This window comes from Lontra canadensis, unplaced genomic scaffold (genome assembly GCF_010015895.1).
Source record: "Lontra canadensis isolate GAN:19392208 unplaced genomic scaffold, GSC_riverotter_1.0 scaffold18, whole genome shotgun sequence".
Taxonomy (NCBI): Eukaryota; Metazoa; Chordata; class Mammalia; order Carnivora; family Mustelidae; genus Lontra; species Lontra canadensis.
In genome coordinates this window covers 13,555,035-13,573,993 of record NW_022631012.1, presented here as the reverse complement: position 1 = coordinate 13,573,993, position 18,959 = coordinate 13,555,035, and the positions used below count along the sequence as shown (strand labels likewise).

Sequence of the window (18,959 nt, the reverse complement as noted above, 5' to 3'; positions counted from 1 at the left end):
ACAAGCAGGGGGAGCAGCAGAGGGAAAGGGAGAAGCAGGCTCCCCACCGAGCAGGGAGCCCCATGCAAGACTTGATCACAGGACCCCGGGATCATGACCCGAGCCGAAGGCAGAGGCTTAACCATCTGAGTCACCCAGATGCCCCCCCCCCATAAGAGATTCTTAACTATAGGGAACCAACTGAGAGTTGCTGGAGGGGAGAAAGGTGGGGGGAATGGGTAACTGGGTGATGGACTTAAGGAGGGCACGTGATGTACATGGTGGGCACTGGGTGTATATATATATGCAACTGGTAAATCACTAACTTTTACCTCTGAAACTAGTAATACACTATATGTTAGCTGACTTGAATTTAAGTTAAAAATGTTTTTAAAAGGGGATGGGTAGGGGTGCCTGGGTGGCTCAGTGGGTTAAAGCCTCTGCCTTCGCCTCAGGTCATGATCTCAGGGTCCTGGGATCGAGCCCGACATCGGGCTCTCTGCTCAGCAGGGAGCCTGCTTCCTCCTCTCTCTCTGCCTGACTCTCTGCCTACTTGTGATCTTTGTCTGTCAAATAAATAAATAAAATCTTTTTTTAAAAGGGGGGGTAACATTTATTGAGAACTTACTAGGTGCCAGGCACTATTCCAAGTACTTTACATGTATTAGCTGATTTAATCCTCACAACAACCCCAAGAGAGGTACTGCCTCTTTGTCCATTCCACAGGTGAGGCAATTGAGGCACAGAGAGCCTATGTAACTTGAAAAAAAGCAAAATTTGATATAGTATGAATAGTTGATTTCACTTTTAGAAATCAAAAACAATTCGTGTATGTAAACATATGTGCGTAGGGAAATTCTGTATACATATGGAGGTATCTGGTAATCATTAACTTTGATAAGTGAAAATTGAGGAGGAGTATTTTCATTTTCTGCTTTATACACTTCCGTATTTTTTATTATTTTTTTAAATAAGCATTAGTTTTAGGATCTAAAAACAAATACATTAACACCTAAAAATGCACCTGCCTGCATTGTGTCTGCATGATTTAGTTCCATTTCACAGACTAAAGAAGATTTTGTTGCTGGTTTTAAGAAACTTTATTCCAGGGAAGGAAAGAGTATGCACTGTTTAAGAACTGCATTGAGACTGAAGTTCAACTTGGCTTAAGGGAGGAACGAAATGGGGGTAGCAGAGGAAAGTGGGAAAATAAGGGGGTTGGGAGCAGAGAAGGACAGGATTTGATTAGAGGAAAAACAGAGATCCTACCCAGGACACCCCTCAAGGCAGAAACAGACCCCAGGAGAAGTCTAAAAACCTGTTCTTCACCTTCCTTATAGTCCTCCTGAAGGCAGATGGCCACTTTCAGGGCACACTCAAGTTCTCTCGTTCTCCCCTTGAGAGGTACAGTGAATTCACATGCATTCAGCGACCTGACCCCTTGGAGGAATGCTTAATTATCCTCGTTCTTCCTCTCACCAGTATTTTTACGTTTCCCCTGTCCTAGGCACTGGGAACCAGTTACTTGCCTTCGTGGAGCTTACACTCAGGTGAAGTTATTGAATGACTTGCCTTCAAGGTGGTCTTCTTTGACTTTGCCTCATATTCTGCAGATCTTTATAAGATCACACGTAACCTTGAGATTGCTTGAAGGGTAACAAGTTAATGATTTGACCAACCATAACAACCAGTAAACTGAAAAGGGCATAGGAATAGATAGAGATCATTTCAATTCCTGAAATACATTTTTAACAAGATCGTTTGGAGGAGGAAACGGCTTTCTTAATTCCAAGTAATAGAAGACTTATTTTTAGGGAGCCATACTCAAATTCAAAATCATTTATGTGCCGGTTCAGCTATAATATGTACTCAACTAGTTATATTCATGTCAAAGAAATCGCTGTTATAATCACCTAAACACACTTTTCTTTTTCTTTTTGGGGGGGAGCTACTCTTCTAGTGAGAGCAATGCTCAGCTTCATTGTCCAAACTCTGAAGTCACTCCTCCGTCCCCGCCTGCCTGGTGTCCACCTGCTGCTCTGCCTTTCGGGCTGCAGTCACGACCACAGAAGGTAGAGGAAGCAGCAAAACCAGGATTTGCCTAGTTCAAGTAAGAGTATATATTAATGAGTTCAGAATAACTATGGATTTAGAGGGCTTCTTTGTTAGGGTTTTAGAGAACCAAGATGGCAAGTGAAGGTTTTTGTCCCTTTCATAGGAACAAAACTTATCCTTTTCTTAATTTCCTTATACTTCTCTGGATTTCAATATTATCATTTGAAGCTTGTTATACTTCTGTAAAAATGTGAGGGGAGGGGGTCCTGAAGGAGTGACACTCCGTCTGTGTCCCCTTGAACCATCTCATTGCCTCAGGGAGGAATCCTCCCTTCAGGAAGGCCATGGGTCCTATGCACACACAAAGGGGACAGATCACTTTTATCTTGGTTCCTGTAATAAAATGAGAAAAACAAGGAGGCATATTCTATGTTTGGTCTGTGTAAATAGCCATGCTATGAATTCTACCAGAAAAAAAGAAATACTTGTGTGATTTAGATATTTGAATTTAACATGTTATATAATAGTCTTTAATCAAGACTTTATTTGTTGAATGTCCCCTAAACTGAGTTATAAAGTCCTTTGGAGCAAGGATTATGTCTGTTCTAAAAATACCTTCCCAGACCATAAGGAACTGGTTGCCCTAAAGGTTGCTAGCAGACCACCAAGCCAGAGGCCAGAAGGAAGAATTATCTTAAGACTTTTTGTCCTTTTGCCTTCGAGAAACTCCTCTGATCATCAGAGGTACAGGTGCATTAATCTCAAGGTCAATTTTGTGTGGGATTTTTGAACTCATCTACTGAAGATGCATTAGTAAAAATGTCCAAAAGTGAATGGAACACCAGATAACCCTCCAACATCAGAACGGGAAATGGCAAAGTCGAACAGCTGGGACTCTCTTTAGGTACAGAAGACTTTACAATAAATCCCTCCAATTCAAATTCTTTCTTTCCCCCAAGCAGTAGCAGAATGAGAGAGGCAGCAAGATAGACACAGACAATCTCTGTGTAGTCTTGGTTGAATCCGAACTGGGCTCTTGAAGCCATGCCCTGGATTGGCTTTGAGGGCTTCCTCTCCCAACTGCCTGCATGGAGCCTCTACCCAGAAAGCTTCTGTCAGCATCTTAATGTGAGCAATCACAGCACTTCCAGTGGATTCCTGACAGGCCTGTGCCTACCTCTGCCTTTACCAATCAGAAGGCTCAGTTTCATTTCTGAGCACTTTCTACCCATCACTTTCAGCCTGGATCCCCTGTGTTCTTTGCTTTTAGGAAGTTTGCTAATGGCCATGGCCCACAGTATGGCTTCTGCACCCCAGACATGGTAAGGAGCATCTTCACTCCTAAGGAACCATCTGGAGCCCTCCAAAAAGCAGTCCAGGGGAAGCTTGGGGGTGAGTAACAAATCCCTACACTGTAGAATGAATGGTGTCTTTAACAAAAGGATCAAGATGATTGAACATTTTTCCTCCAAGGAAGTAGGCCAAAGGACTTAACATTTATTTGTCGATTTTTTTTAAGGATTTTATTTATTTATTTGACAGAGAGAGAGAGAGAGAGCACAAGCAGGCAGAGATGCAGGCAGAGAGAGAGGGGGAAGCAGGCTCCCTGCTAAGCAGAGAGCCCGATGCGGGGCTTGATCCCAGGACCCTGAGATCATGACCTGAGCCAAAGGCAGAGGCTTAACCCACTGAGCCACCCAGGCGCCCCTATTTGTTGATCTTTATGATCCATGCCTCTCAAGCACTGTTGGCAAAGATTATCCACCCCTGTTTACCAGGAGGGGAAACTGAGGCAGACAACCAGAGAGGGAAGTGAATTTTCCACATGACTATTACATTCTTGGTGCTGTATCAGTTGTCCCGATCATTTCAGTGTAACGTGTGTTCCAATAGCGTGTGCCTATTGAGTTCGTCTGCATGAGCGACTTTGATACAATTGCAGTGTTAATGGAAGGTCCGGAAATGTTGGACTTTAGAAATCTTTTAATTATGTACTTAGAGCTAGCTAAAAGAAACGATGACTTTGGGATTATATTTATTTTCATTTTATTATTTGGGTTATTTTAATTTAATTTTATTTTATGGTGGCTATTGTTGCTACAGTTATTAAGTATATTAATGCTTAGAAAATCGTAACTCAGGAATTAGGAAAAAATCAATTATGATTCATAAGCTTACATCAGTTGAAATACCTTAAGAATTTACTTATTTATTTATTTATTTATTTATTTATTTATTTTTATTTAATTTTTTATTTCTTTTCAGCGTAACAGTATTCATTGTTTTTGCACCACACCCAGTGCTCCACGCAATCCGTGCCCTCTCTAACACCCACCACCTGGTTCCCCCAACCTCCCACCCCCCACCTCTTCAAAACCCTCAGATTGTTTTTCAGAGTCCATAGTCTCTCATAGTTCACCTCCCCTTCCAATTTCCCTCAACTCCCTTCTCCTCTCCATCTCCCCTTGTCCTCCATGCTATTTGTTATGCTCCACAAATAAGCGAAACCATATGATAATTGACTCTCTCTGCTTGACTTATTTCACTCAGCATAATCTCTTCCAGTCCCGTCCATGTTGCTACAAAAGGTGGGTATTCATCCTTTCTGATGGAGGCATAATACTCCATAGTGTATATGGACCACATCTTCCTTATCCATTCGTCCATTGAAGGGCATCAGACTTTACTTTTTTAAAAAAGATTTTATTTATTTATTGGACAGAGACACAGCGAGAGAGGGAACACAAGCAGAGGGAGTCGGGGAGGGAGAAGCAGGCTTCCCACTTAGCAGGGAGCCTGACGTGGGGCTTGATCTGAGGACTCTAGGATCATGACCTGAGCCAAAGGCAGCCTCTTAATGACTGAACCACCCAGGCGCCCCTATCTTAAGACCTTTAAAGTAGTATTTCCCCCTTCTGCCTTTTAGAAACTTATAGATTCTAATTAAATTTCATATATGCATTCTGTTCTGCTAAGATACTTTTAAACTTTTATTCTATTATTTGAAAATCTTTTTTATATTTACATATCAAAGTTTATTAAATTTATTAAATTAGTTTATATTAAATGTGTGATTTATTTGGTTGTATTTTTCATTTTTTTTTTAATTTTTTATTTCTTTTCAGCGTAACAGTATTCATTGTTCTTGCACCACACCCAGTGCTCCATGCAATCCGTGCCCTCCCTAATACCCACCACCTGGTTCCCCCAACCCCCTACCCCCTGCCTCTTCAAAACCCTCAGATCTGATGAACGTTGCCTTCGATCTGTATGTAAGTTGTTGATTAAAATATCGGACACAGCAAGGCAAGCACAGAACTAGGAGAAAAGTGACCAACACTGACCAACTGAGTTGTTGCTCAGTCAAATAATGTGGTGTCCTGCATTTAGCTTCCTCTGTCCCCTCCACAGAGGGAGCACAGACACTGTCACATGGCTCATGAGATCCCTGTGCACGGTGTCGAGGGCACTGACCAGTTTCTCAGTCTAGAAACCTCATGTCAGAAGGGAATGAGGTTAGTGTTCCCGAGTACCCAGTCTCCTCTTTGGAACCACGTCCCTAGGCCCTCTCATTAATACTGCATTCCAGAAGAGTCCAGAAAGCTGTCCAAGAGCAAAGACAACCTCACCAAAATCCATCTTTTTGAAAAACCAAGATCCATGGTCACCTGTCTCCAGTGTTCTAGCCCTGCTCTGATTTTCTGTGATGTCTCCAAAAGATTCCTGACCCTCGTTTCACAATCTCATTTCTGAATGGTTTTAAGGTCATGGGATGTTATTTGCCTTGACTGACCTGACCATTTGAACAAAAATGGTTTTTTCAAGGCACATTCACTTATTTATTTATTTATTTACTTACTTTAAGGCTAAGCACTTTCTTTTTAATCTCCATATATGCTGGGCTTCAAGTCTTTTTTTTAAACTGTGCTTGTCTGATGCTTTTAGTTTACAAGGCTTTCCTTTAGTGAGAAACATGGAAGCAAAAATAGGAACAAGAGAGTTCTGCCTTCTCTCTGACTTCTGTTAATGTTACTCTGTCTTCACTGAGCAGTATACTGAGTCTCTGATACGGTTTAGGTTGACAGTATTTCCGCAAAATACATCCCTTAGACAACTGGACATTGCACCACACTTTTGCCTTTGTTGTCAGTTTTCCCCATTTGTTCCCACCCTTTCTTTGTTTTTGCTGGTGAGAGAGCAGTCTGGTGTTCTTCTTGTGCATGGGACTTGTATCCTGTTAGGGGTTTCCTCAGGCCTTTCCGTCCTCTTCACTGATCTCCTGCTCTGCACACTTCCACGGACTACACTCCAGAACTGAGGACACTAGTTCAATCTAGAAAAACTACCAGGATTCGGTATCTGATTTTGGAGGCCAGGGAGGAAAGTTCTGGTTGTGAACAAGGAAGGTGTGCCAAGGGCAGAGACTCGGCCTTTGGGTTGAAAGATGGCGCATCTCCTTCTCCCTAGGTAATGTCTGCTGGGATCCTACACAGAGACCCGTGGTGGAGAGTGGGGGAAGGTTCAGTCTTGGGACTGTGAAACCCTGGAGAGCTGCTGAGCCAGCTGTTCCAAATTCAATAGCAAAGCCTCACACCCATTACGGAAAATTGGTTTTCAAGGAAAGCACAATATTGTGTGTTAGACACTCGGAGGTTTACCGTTTGGCCATCTCAGTGAGGTTTACCACCGATATTTTTCTCAGAAATGCAGACAGGTAGCACCTTAATGGCGTCTTCAAAAGTGAAGGTTATAAAAATAACATCTTCTGACTGAAAACGGATTAGGCCATCTTCCTAATGTCTAGCTTTGTGACGAGGAGAAACGGAGAAGAGTCTGTTCCTGACATGGCCATTTCAGCAGCACATTTTACGGAATCACAGCCAAAGTAGAATATTTCTGGGAAATAAATGCCTGTCCTCTCTGAATCTGATTCCATCTTTTATTAGTACTAATGGTCTATGAGGAAGAGAAGAGAAGCCATTTCCATCTTTCATGTTGTACAGAATCAATAGCCACTGTGCCTGTGTAACATCCACAGAGCCCTAGTGTTAGACCCTCTTCTGCCCACTCCCTCCACACGCAGCCCCCCAAATCCTCTGATAAGTAACTAAGAAAGACTCTATGGAATTACTAATTTTAAAAATATAGTTTTCTTCTGTAGAAAGATACCTTATAAGCTGCAGAAACTAAAGAGCCAGAGATGTTTGGATTCCTAAACTGTTAAAAAGGGAGAAAAAAAAATGATGTGGAAAAGTGAGAAATGAGTTAAGATAATGCCAACAGGGACATGCAAGGAAATATGTCCACAGAAAAGACTGAGGAATGGAAACTAGAGAGCTAGGTAAACAAAACTGACATGAATAATCCATGTAAAACTTTCGTTGTGGTGTGTCACAGCTATAAATATTAGTACTACTATTTACCAGAGCAGGGAAGGGGGACAAATTGCAGTAAGATGCGTTTATATATTTGTTCACTCATGTTTCAGGTCATTTATTCATTCATTATTTATTGGAGATTGTGTGTTCTAGAATTTAGGTCCCTTCATCGTCACCTATACTTCATTTTGTTTCCTCATGAATTTGAAGATTACTTGAGTCAATTTAATTAGTCAGAACACTGTCCTCAGACAAACACAGATGAAGGACTTGTGCCAGATTCCCAGGCTGACAGAGATGGAGCGGTCATAGATTCAGCAGAAGGAAGATTCCTTCAGGGAAGCCAGCCCCTGGGACACCGTGGCAGCCATCGGTCCGTCTTCTCTCGGGCAGCCTGGACACACCCACCCTCGCCCCCCGACCCTGTCTCCGTAGGGCTTGTTTTGAGCATTAGATGCCTTGATGGAAGGGGAGGTGCTGGACTGTGGTAGACAGCCAGGAAATTATAGTTGTTCCTAACAATTACAGGCAATACAGTTATGTTTTACAAGCATGAACTTTGTCATCAAAATGCGTAGTTTCCAATTCTGCTGTTTTTCAGCTGTATAATCTGATGCGTTATTTAACATTCCTCAGCCTCTGTTTCCTTACCTGTAAAGGAAGATTATGATCATGAGGATTTAAATGATATCATGTCTGTAAAAGACATATCAGGCTGGGCACATAGCGAGTGCTAGGAAAAATGTCTACTACAATTAATATAGCCATGATTACCACTGCTGCTACTGCCACGGCCACCACTGCCACCACCACCATCATCATCATCACCATCATCATCGTCATCATCATCACTCTAGGACTCCTGTTTTCCATCCTTGTTTTTCTGCAACAGAGTTCATCTTGCTGTCAAATGATTGGAGAAGGGAAATGTTGCTGGGGTCGAGAAGAAAAGAAGCCCCAGAACAAAGCTAGTGTGTCTTCCTCTCTTTTATCTGCAACTTTCCATATCTGGTCTGTCAGGATGAACCTGACCAACAGGCCTTGGGGTGCCGGTGGGGACCTGGGGAACATTCTAAAAGCACTTGTCCTTCTCCCAGTGCATCTACCTCTTCCCTTCCATTGGGCCTCAACCACCACAAACCCAAGTCTTCCAGGGAGGAAGGGATTCCTGGGCCAGGCCTGACATCTTGCCAAAAGTGGTTCCAGCATGGTGACACCAACTTTGGGGAAGACGGGACCCCAGTCAAGTCCTAGTCCTGAAAGCTTCCAGCTTGGGTTTAACTTCCTCCTCGGTATACGCGGGCCAATACTTCAAGGAAGCTGTTGGGAAGACTAGAGGATATGCATCAGTGATGTACATGAAATCCCAACAGCGACAAGCACATCGCAGTTGCATTGTCAATGCCAGTTTTTCCCAATAACTGATGTCTGGAATTGTTCTTAGAACCAGTCTTGGCAAGAGATAGCTTTCTAGAAGTTAGAAAGTATCATAGAGAATTAAAAATGTCTATGTACACACTTTCTGAACCAGCATTTCTACTGTCCAGGAATGTACCCCAGAGAAATAATTAGCGGTAGGTCAAAGACTTACTATATGATTGTCACGATGTGACTTATAACAAAAATTAGAAATAAATGTTCAACAGTGGGAAATCATTTAAAGAAATCATGGCATACCCATATATGATTGGAACTAGAACTATCTTGATAAACCTTTTTTTTTAAAATAATAAACGAATTTGAAAATAAAAATGATTTAGGTAAAAATAATTTTTAAATTGAGAACGCTGACATCAAATGTGTAAGGAAGAACTTGTCTACAAATACACGACGGTGACCAGCAGTTATCTGTGCCTGGGCTGGCAAGACCGGGCAGACCTGCCCCCCACAGGTGCAAGAGCCAAAGCAAGAATTCAGACGGAAGGCTTCTGGTTCTCTCCTCTTCCTGCCCAGCTCTGTCCTGCACTGACGCTGTCACAGACTGGACACCCAGCTCACATGCCCAAGCTCCATCCAGCCCCCAGACACCCACCTCTGGGGTGAGTTCCTAGTTGTACTTCTGCCCTCTCTGGGGGGAAGGACAAGAACAGAGACCAACATGGGCCCTGAAAGTGGGTTTGGAGCCTTCGGGGCAGGGATTTCTGAGGTCATGCGTCCCCAAAGCTTGTGGCTAGAAGTCAGCGTGCTGACTGAGCATGGAATTTCCCTTTGATCTCGAGGACTCCTTGCCCCTGGATAGGGGTGTGGCAAAAGAAGGACAGAGCACAGTTCCAGGGACCTGCGGCCTAAGGACAAAGCGGGGAATGGGCTCTTAGGAGCCACTTTTGATGCTTCTGACATCAATAGAAATATGAATAAGAATGAACTCCCGAGTGGCAGTCTATATGCCTCAAAAAATAACGTAACAGAAAATCTAATAAAGGGCTTAATCTAACCATTCCTCATGCTTCAGCTGTAATTTCCCCTACATCACCCTCCTGCAGCGTGCCAACTAATCACGGTTAGTTCCTGTTAGAACATAAACGTCTCCATGGCGGACTTCCCCAGAGCGCCCCAGCCAGCAAACAGAGCCTCATTCCACACCTCCCCAGGCCAGCTCTGCCAGGGAAAGCCATTTCCTATTCCCAGGGAGCTCTGCTTTGCGGTCATTGCCGCACACGGGCTGATGTGGGGCAAATCCGTGCCTCCTCTGTGTTTCTCACGGATGCCGCCCCCTCTGGTCCCCACGTCTCTTCTCCACTCACCCTCCTTGTCCCCTTTCCAACTAAATTCTTCTCATGCACTTTCTTCATTTAATGTCTCATCCAGTCCTGAGATTCCGGGCAACATCTCCATAAATAATTCCCAAAGCCGCAGCTCTCTCCACCCTCCCCTCCCATCCCTAATCCTGAGTTCATCATCACCTCGCTTCTTATTCTGCTCACCAGTCTCTCTCCGGACTTCCACGAATGGTACCACCAGTCCTTGTTTTTGCTCCCCCACAGCAAAGGCGTGATGGTTTTCCCAGGCACTGGCCCTCCCGCTCACCTGTGGCTTTTCCTCTGCACGCACGCTGCCCTGGTCCAGACCGTCTTCCTTTGCACTGAGATAATTGCAAGGAGTTCTGTACCTGGTCACCTTCCCCCCACCAGCACCTCCCCAACACAATCCAACTCACGGCAAGGTTCCCAAATTCCCCAGAATCCCTTAGGAAGCCTTTTAAAAATGTGATGGCCTGTGTTTTACTGGCTTGGAACTTTATGCGGTTTGGCCCACGGGTAGCTCTGAATTTTTATGAGGCTCCCCTGGTGACAAACACAGGCAGTCTGCAAGGCTCGTATTGGAAACCACTGCATATCACGGTCGAATTAATCTTCCAGAAATATTGGCTCAGAAATGCTGAGTGGCTCCCACTGGCCCCAAATATCATCACAAATCTGAAGCCTGCCTTTTAAAATGTTCTATAGCTGGATCTGAACTAGCCCCTCCCCTAGGGTCAAGGCCATCTGCTCGATTTCTTCCTAATACCTTGTGAACAGCCTCACAGCCTCCCATCGGAATTCCCTCCTTGCCTCTTTTCCCAGAAAGCCTCTCCTCACCTCCCCTTGCTCTCTGATTGCCTGGGGAGCGTGCTGTGTGTACCACTCTTTGGGCACTCAGCTTCTGCTACCCCTACTTGCAGTTCATCTTTCTCCAGCTGGGCCCAGAGCTGGGCAGGAGCAGGTCTCCATTTTCCTCCCTCCCAACCTCCTACACCCACCTTCTTCGGCCAGAGTAAAACCAAGGAGCTGGTCCTGTCTTGTACCACCTCGTGTCCTCCCAGTCCCCCAGTCTGCCATCTTTCAAACAGGACGAATTCAGCACCTGCCTGCTGATGTCCACAATGCTTATCAACCTTTGACTTTGTTTTTACCAAAAGACTAAAACATTAATTGTTTCTTCTTAAGGCTTGCACTGAATTGTATTTAAAGAAGGATTTCAGCACTTAGACCCAGCCCAGGAACGTATGTTTTCGCCTAAACTAATGGTATGTTCTTTTTCTCCTGATTTATTTCTCTTTTTATGCCAACGGTGAGGGACTCAACAGCCCCTCTGTTCATCCCCAGTTGATACTTCCAGCATCTTTTACTCAGATATGTTTAACCTGAATGTCAAAAGGAAAATGTGAAACGTCTTCAAGGGAAGACACATTCATCCTTATAACTTGTTTCTTTAGTTTTCATCAGTTAAAAATAAAGCCAGGGTGAAAAAGGATTTCACATCTGTCGTGGTAAATTTTACTTACTCAGAATGTTCATTGGCTTGGTATCAGTTTGTCCCCATGGTCGCCTTTGTACTACTGTCACTCTCAGGAAACTGTGGAAGGCATTGTTTCCACTCGGATCTGCCCCTGGGTGGACCCACCTTGTCCCTGACCTCATCGAGTACAACTCTCCCTCTGTGACCAAAGCAGGAGAGCTTATTCTGGTACACAGGCATCTTTATTCTCTATTAAACATCCAAGGAAAATCCAGGATACAGGTGAGGGTGGTTATCACCTCCAGACCTCACTTTCCTGAGAGTCTGGCAGTAATCTACACCTCACATGGGGCTCGAACTCATGACCCCAAGATCAAGAGCCATATGCTCTGCCGACTGAGCCAGCCAGGTGTCCCTCTTTTATTTTTTCACTTATTCCTCCAGACATCTATAGGCCTACTTGTTATTATTTCACAAACTTCTGTTGAGAACAACCCAAATGTCAGCACTGAGCTAGGCACTTGGGATGCAGAAATGACACACTGCCTGGCCCTCAGGAGCTCACAGTCAAAGGCAGGAGTCCGTGATGCCAGTAATAGTTAACAACAGGACATGCAGAACCTGGGAGTAGTGGAGAGCAAGAGGCAGGATAGGGAGAGAAGAGAGAGGCTTCTCCAAAGAACCAAAAATGAGCTAAAACTTGAATTGTAAATAGACGTTTTCAGGAGGTGGGACGGGGGAATGAATGGGACACAGAGAGGGAATTCTAGGTAAAGTAAAAATCGTGCACATTGACTTGTGGCTTTGAAGAACTTGTCACTTTCAGGAAAAACAGCAATCCCAAATGACTAGGCCATGGCATGTTGGAAGGTGTGCTGTCACCCTACTCCTAGCCCACAGGGTGAAGCTGGGAAGGGAAGAGGAGGCCAGATCTTGATAGGCCTGTAACACAGACCTAAAGGATATGAAGATTTTGTACATGTAATGGAGAGCCATTACAGGATTTTGATAAAGGATATTTACAGTTTTGAACTATCATTCTGGCTGTTGTATGGAAAAGATTGGGTTATAAGTGAACTCAGGGTGACAAGTGGGTTTGGCCACAGCCCAGGAGAGGGACAGTGATATCTCAGTTTAGGGTGCTGGTAGTGAAGACGGAGAGAGAGGACGAATGGGAGAGATGGTTAAGAGGCAAAGTCAAGAGGGATATTGGTGGTGGATTGGGTATAAGTGGGTGAGAAAGGAGCAGGAGGGGTCAGGACTGACTCCTAGGCTCTTGGTCCACACAGTGAGATACTGTTAGGTCCGTTATTAAACGAAATGAGACTGAGACAAAGTGAAAGTTATTTAAAGCTTTATTCTATGCCAAGCATTAGAAGTAAACAAAGTTAAAATTATGCAAAGCTTTAAACTATGCCAAGCATTAGAAATCAGACTGACCGGCCAGGGCGGCTCCAAAGAGAGTGGCCCCTCCCAGCCTCACAGACTAATTTTTATAGAGCAGAAACCTGGCCACATATAGGTGGCCAATGAGATTTTAACATTGTATACTCATGTTAGGTCACACACAGGTGGCCAATTGAATTACAATTTACCCTATAGTAGCTGTTTGAACTAACCTATTACTCTAGTCAGAACTGGTGCTCAAGGTTGGTGCCCACATAGCAGGGTTTACATTCTTTGGTGGTTAGGGAAAGAGTATGTGTGTTTCTTACTGATTGGATGTCTCCACCTGGCCCGACTCGTGCTTGTATTCTGGGCTCTGTTATCAGGAACTGGCTGACCTGGCCTTGTTTTCTGGGCTCTGTTATTAGGAACTAGCCAACCACATTTTACTGGTTTCCCAGACTTGCTTCTGAGTAAGTTTCTCTGGCGGGGGCAGGGTAGGTTTAAGTTTTATTGCACGAACAATAAAATGGCTTTTAACCAAGATGGAGTCACTCTGGCTAAATAGGCCCGTACAATACAAAATTAGAGATACGGGGCAGAAGCTCCTTTGAGGAGACAGATCAGGAATTGGGGCTTTTCACATCCTTTTTAAAAAACCCAAAGGGGAGCGACAGCTAAGTAGTTGGAAGTTCGGAGAAGAGGTTGTAATTGAGTGTTAACATTTACCAGGACTTTGGGTTCAAATCCAGGGGAATGGTGGGTACACAGCTGAGGAGAGGCCCTGGATCAAAGTCCTTAGGGGTGTCCGACAGCTAATGAATGGGTGGAAGGATGAGTAGACTCAAGAGAGTGAGGACGAGAGGCCAGAGAGGGCGCCCCAGTCAGAAGACAGGAATTCCAGAGCGTTGGAAGAGGATTCTCCTTCTCAAAAATCTCAATGTTTTGAGAAGGAGAGAGCGGTCAAATGCACCAAGTATTGATGAGAGATCAAGTAGGTTGAGAACAAAAAACAGTGACAGAGGTGGCACCATGAACTGTCACAAAAGCAGGAAGGAGTGTGTTGCGGGAGGCATGGGAAGGGAGGAAATGGAGTCAGGGAGGCCGGGGTGCTTTACAGAATTAGCCAAGGGAGAGAAAACCGCACAGCAGCTGGAAGGGACCTGGGGTGGAAGAGTTTGGGTGTTGCCTCTTGCATGATGGAGGAAGGTTGACTGTTGATGGGAAGCGCTCAGGTAAAAGGGAGACACTAAACACGTAAGCGACTGAAGGGGTAGTCCAAGGGATTGACTGAGAAGTGTCTTCTCCAGTTCTTTCAGAAACCATTCATTGAAGCATTCCTGCCATTTGGGGAAGAGCTCCACTGTGCCTCCTAGAATTTTGCCTTTTCCTATAAAGTATTTTCTTCCCGGTGGTGATTGTCTATTTACACACGAGGTTGTGAGCTCACGTCAGCTCTGGGAGGCAAGAATGGCATTTGCCATTATGTCACCACCATTGCCAGGCAGAGTGACTCTCGAGTTTTTGGTCTCAGGGCCGCCTCTACCTTTAAAAATTACTGAAGACCCCAAAGAGCTTTTGTTTATGTGGGTCAATTGAGGTTTGTAGTATTTGTAGTTAAAACTGGGAAATGGTTTAAATATTTATTTATTTATTTATTTGAAAACAACATGGGTAAACCCATCACACGTTAGCATAAACGACATGCTATTCATGAAGAATAACTATATTTTCCCAAGGAAAAATCATTGAGAAGAGTGGCATTGCTTCACAATTTTTGCTCGTCTCTTTCATACTGGCTTAAAAGAAGACAGCTGGATTCACATATCCGTGTCTGTGTTCAGCCAGACTTGTTACCACACATGGTCCAGCCTTTGGGAAACTCTACTGTACACTCCTGAGAGAATGAAAGCCAGTCACATTTTGCATTATAAAATAGTTTTGACCTTGAGATCCCTGAAAGGGTTTCAGGGACTCTCAGGGGTCCTCTGACTATACTCGGGGAACCACTGCTCTGACCTGTGGAGAGGAGCGTATGAATTATTTTCTTAACCAGAGATTTTAATTCATTCCCAGGGACTTCCAGCTCTCTGTCATCCTTTCCAACAGAACACAAAACCGAAGGCCACAAGGACAGAATCCTTACGATAAAGAACTTCTCAGGTAGCCAGTCCGCCCTTAATTATCGTTCCCATTTCCATCCCTTTAGTCAGTTAAGCAGCTTCTACCATGATTTTTGTTCCGTGTTGAAATTACTCGGAGTGGAACGGTTTATGAAAACACAGACTCTCACCAAAAGATCTGCCTTTTCGATGCCCCCCACAGTGAACAAAATAGTTCTGTGTAAAATATTTTTACAAAAATATTATCAAATTGAACTCCAAGAAAAGTAAACAGTTCAACCTGCTTGAGAAATGGTTCCCTTGTTTATTATTAACTAGCAGAGATGGTTTAAATCATGCTTCTTCTAGACGCACAGAACCGTTTCAGTTCCGGAGGACAGGACAGGGAGCCTGACGCCCTGGGGCTCATGGTCCCATTCACATTCACCCTGTGTCACCTTGACCGGGTCACTTGCCCTCTCTGGCCCTCACTGTTACATTCCCCTGTAACACTAGACCAGTGGTTCTAATACCTGTCTGAAGGAGCAATGGGAAGTCGAAGGCTTGTTCTTGAATACCACGTTCTTTGCTGAGCACCATAAAGTAGTGGCAAGTTTAGTCAGACCCAGTGGAATAGAAGTTTTAGACTTAGTAAATATGCATTATAGGATCCCTATTCTGGATCAAGCCAGTGGGCACAGAAGTTCATTAAAAAGAAAAGAGAAAGAGGGGGCACCTGGGTGGCTCAGTGGGTTAAAGCCTCTGCCTTCAGCTCAGGTCATGATCTCAGGGTCCTGGGATCGAGCCCCATATCGGGCTCCCTGCTCAGCAGGGAACCTGCTTCCCCATCCCCACCACCACCCTGCTCTCTCTGCCTGCCTCTCTGCCTACTTGTGACCTCTGTCTGTCAAATAAATAAATAAAATCTTAAAAAAAAAAGAAAGAAAGAAAAGAGAAAGGGGAAGAAAAAAAGGTCATGCAGTTAAGCACGGTCAACCTATCTGCACATTATCCTCACAAATAGTTATTTTCCGTTTGTTTATTCCATCTTACTGTCAACAATCGCTTGTGCCATGGCTTTTAGAGAAACAGATGGGAGGAAAACTTCCAAAGAAAGTCTGTCCGTTAACTACTTGTGCTAACTGAAAAAAGTCCCAGTTTTCAACTTTAGCGGCGAAACCCCTCAGTTTTGCATTGGAAACAACAAATCTTCCTTATCACCTTTAAAAAGTCCAATATTCTAGGCTTTTTACCTCAACAAACAATGTCTGAAAATCAAAAGAACTTCTAGTCAAATCCTTAACTGTAAAAAAAGCAAAGCCAGGGCTCGAGAGATTCTGGGGTTTTCCTAGGTTCACCTGGCTGGTTTGCAGCCTCCCGGGTGTCCTATTCGCTGGTGTCCTCAGTGTTTTTCCACTCTACAAGCTCGCCTGGTAATAAATTGCATACACAGTCCAGTACACACACAGTTCCTTGTCTGTCGGTGTTCTGTCATCATTTGTAACTTAGCCAACAATTATTTCTTCGGTTGAGAAGTTGACATTAGAAATCTCATCTCTGGCACATAAGATTCTTGTTTGTTTATAAGTTAAGATTTAATTAAAATTCACTTAGTTCTTTTTAAGCTACAAGAGATGGAAAAATATGCAAAGCAGCGAATTTAATTATGAATTGATGAGGCCACTGTTCTCTAAGTGTCTGTCTTCGTTTTGTCACTCATGGTAGGTTCTGTTCATTCTCGTTTGGTTTCTGAGCTATAATGAAGTCTATGTGTTTGTCATTGAGATCAGCACTGAGTCTGCATTTATCTATTGTAGTGGGTGGCAGAAGATCTCAAAAAGAAATTTCTGGGGGCCCCTCGGTGGCTCAGTGGGTTAAGCCCCTGCCTTCAGCTCAAGTCATGATCTCAGGGTCTTGGGGTCGAGCCCCGAGTTGCACTCCCTGCTCAGTGGGGAGCCTGCCTCCCCCTCTCTCTGCCTGCCTCTCTGCCAACTTGTGATCTCTGTCTGTCAAATAAATAAATAAAATAAAAAATTAAAAAAAAAAAAGAAATTTCTTGCTGTCCTTGGGGAGACAACTGCCCAGATCACTATAGAAACCCTAAATGACCTTCCAAGAATGAGGTACTCCAAAGCTCCTCGTGTGATGGGGACGCCTCTCTTGGTAGGCAGCAAAGAAGCCACCATTCCCACGTCCTATATTGAAAATCAAAGTTCGTGAGAGCAGATGGGACTTGTAGCATCCAGTCACCAATGAAAATATATACTTTGTGTGTCAAACCCACTATTTTGCCCAACTAATAGCCGGCTTGTTATATAACTAGTATCTCCAGCTCCTCAACAGTAATTTGTCTTCTCTTTCCTACTCTGGAACACAATGGGCTTTTTTCTGAGGTTAAAATTTCCTCCTCTAAAGTATCAGTAAATAGTTAAACAGATGTTTCTCTCAGGTTCTAGAGTGAAGAAACATGCGTGTGGGCTTATGGCTCGAGTCCATTTCCGTTCGAACATGGGGGCGGTTGCTGAGGAATAAAGTCTTATTTGTCATAATTTCATTTCACTTTGCTTATTAGGCTTATAATAATCACTTCTAGGTCATAGCGTTATTTGTAACACAAAACCCAACTGCCTTCTTTTCCACTCATGATAATTCTACCTTTTAGGACCTGATAAGAAGTTTAAAGAAGTTTCACGTTTAAAGAGGTTTTCCATCCAAGGATTATCTCTCTTGCAAGGATTTGGGGATGGTTTACAGTGACTCCCATAAAAGAAGGTACGTTCTTATTATAACAAAGCCCTTATGTCCAGATGGTTCTGCTCAAGAAAGCAAGGCTATTTGACACAATCCAAATCACGGGACCGTGGAGATGGAGGAAATCATGTTTGGGCTTGCAGTGCTGACCCACATCTGATCCTCTGAAAAGAGGATCTCCTCAGATTCAGGAAATCCTAGTAAAGATTCTACATCCTCTCTTGAGACTCCATTTTCTGCTGACAGCTGGGGCTCCACGAACATTTGTTGATTCATCCAGAAACTCAGTCAGCTGTCTCTGGCCACCTCCAGTATTCAGGGAGTCCTCAAGCTGTTCGTTCCCTCCAGGAGCAGATGAGAAGAGCTACCACGGTGTCTCTCACATCGCCCGTGGTGTCATGGCAGGCCTCCCGGCCACCCACTGTCTCTTCAGTGTCCCTCCTCCCACTCAGCAGAACCAGTTCCAGTGGCTGTCCCAAAGGCATGCAACAACAAGAGCCATATTTTTTTTTATTTTCATAATTTAGGACTCAATTCTCTTGATCAATATTGCTCTGTTTTATTAATGTCACCGTTATTAAGCATCTACCCTGTGCCAGCAGTGGGCTATAGGCCAGGAAATCAAGCCTACTGAGAAAGACAGGATTTCTTCCATAGGAACTCATGGTATTATGGGAAAGATAGATATTTTAAAAGATAATTATAGAGTGATATAATAAGTGTGATATTTGACCTTTATATTTTCATTTATCATCAGTGGAATCTTCCTCCACAATCTAAGGGACACTTTCCAAATTGTACTGTTTTTGCATTAACCCAGTTATAGCAATTTTTTTATTTCAGTGAAGGCATATTTGGGGATTTTGAAGGAAGGAAAAGATGAAAAATAAAAACATTTCAAATGCTGCATACAGTAATTTAAAGCTAGATATAAAGTTATAAGCACTAGGTAAAATAAATATCTTGTGTATTTGTCCCCTTATTCACACTTTCTCCTCTATTTTCTATTAACAAATCTGTTTGACTTTGATAATGAGAAAAAATAGGTTTTTTTTTAAATTGTGCTTTCTATCTTATAGAGATGTACTAA

At 43.6% G+C, this 18,959-nt stretch overlaps 1 long non-coding RNA gene across 1 annotated transcript; it reads left to right on the top strand.

Moving 5' to 3' along the window:
* Window positions 1-1,933: 1,933 nt before the first annotated feature.
* Window positions 1,934-18,351, top strand: LOC116869147. The gene is made up of 4 exons (XR_004382970.1): window positions 1,934-2,089; window positions 3,305-3,426; window positions 16,744-16,839; window positions 17,781-18,351. It is a non-coding gene; the product is annotated as an uncharacterized LOC116869147 (long non-coding RNA).
* The last annotated feature ends 608 nt before the right edge of the window (window positions 18,352-18,959 follow it).